We start from the raw sequence: 1,399 nt of genomic DNA, 5'->3' as shown, positions 1-1,399 counted from the left end.
GGGGGTCATAATTGAACTACATTTCAACGGCGCTATATTGGTGTCTTATCAGAAGAATGCAATAGGAAAGCAAGTACAGAGAACGGATGTATGCCTACATACAACATTTTTTAAACTTCCGCCTGTTTTATTGGTACCAGCAACCACCAACAGAGAGCAGCAGAACACCATCTCTACACATTAGAACGTGTGTGTGTGTGCGTGTGTGTGTGCGTGTGTGTGCGTGTGTGTGTGTTTTTGTTCAACATTCAGCGATAGCTCAAAGCAGGCCGATTCAGTTACGGGGGGCCCATGGGAAGTCAGACCATGCTATCATATATTCGGATGTATGCAAATAAAGCAAATGCATTGTATGACTCAGAGGCTTAATTTCTCCCATCACACCCCAAAATAACATTGTTTTGTTCCAACACACCATTCTACAACGTTGAATTCCCAATGTCATTGGATCTAATCATTAATTTATCACCAATTGACAGCGCACTGATCCAATGGCGTTGGCATTGTCGGATTGACGAATACTCTGGCCCAATGGCATTGCACCAGGGGGGGGGGAAATCATATTTCCAAGGGTGTTGGGGGGTGGGGGCCTGGGGGGGGGATATGTTAATTACTCATCATAACCCAGAAACACTGATTAACTGATTGGATTTTTATGTGAATGGTCATTTCATTCTAGTTGATTACATTTGCGTCCAGAAATATATTAAAGATGCTTCTTTAATAGGCAGTTATCTGCTTTTCTTACATATGGGTACTAATATCAGTGTTTGATTTATATTTTAGGATGGGCCCAGTACACGCATAGGCCTACATATTTTTCGCAATGGAGAATCCCATAGTCTCTCCTCAATATCTTCTCTACTTCTTTCCCTCCACCCACCTAATGTTTCCTTCCCCTGGTTCTGCTCTAGCTCCTCCGCCCCTGACGTGTTTGCTGTTCCCCTGTTCACCTGGCTAATGCTAATCCAAAGCCTCTTAGACGTCTAATCGACTAAGCGCCGGTTAAGTGCCTTGGGCCAAATACCACAAAGAGTTGTTGTCCTCAATACCGGCGATAACGTTACGCACAGCGGCCTGTGATGAACCTCTCCTTGGCTCAGATACAGCAATATGTAACCACATGTTTAGATTGAGCTGCTCTTCCTCTCCACAAATATCAGGCAGCACAGGCACCAAAAGTCATGCTTTACAGTTTAGAACACTTTAGAGCATTTTGAATGAGAATGTTTAGTTTACAGCTCACCATGGCAGCTGATATGCTATCTTCGAGGAGTAACGTTTATTGAAAAGATTGTTTGGTGTTAATTATTACCTGTGAACATGGAGAATTCTGGGTATATCTTTAAGTGAATAGAAAGAATAAAACCATTGCTGCGTACATTCGTGCACAACTCAC

This window comes from Gadus macrocephalus, chromosome 18, assembly GCF_031168955.1.
Source record: "Gadus macrocephalus chromosome 18, ASM3116895v1".
Taxonomy (NCBI): domain Eukaryota; kingdom Metazoa; phylum Chordata; class Actinopteri; order Gadiformes; family Gadidae; genus Gadus; species Gadus macrocephalus.
The sequence above is the reverse complement of the archived record's forward strand: the minus strand, read 5'-3'. Positions refer to the sequence as shown.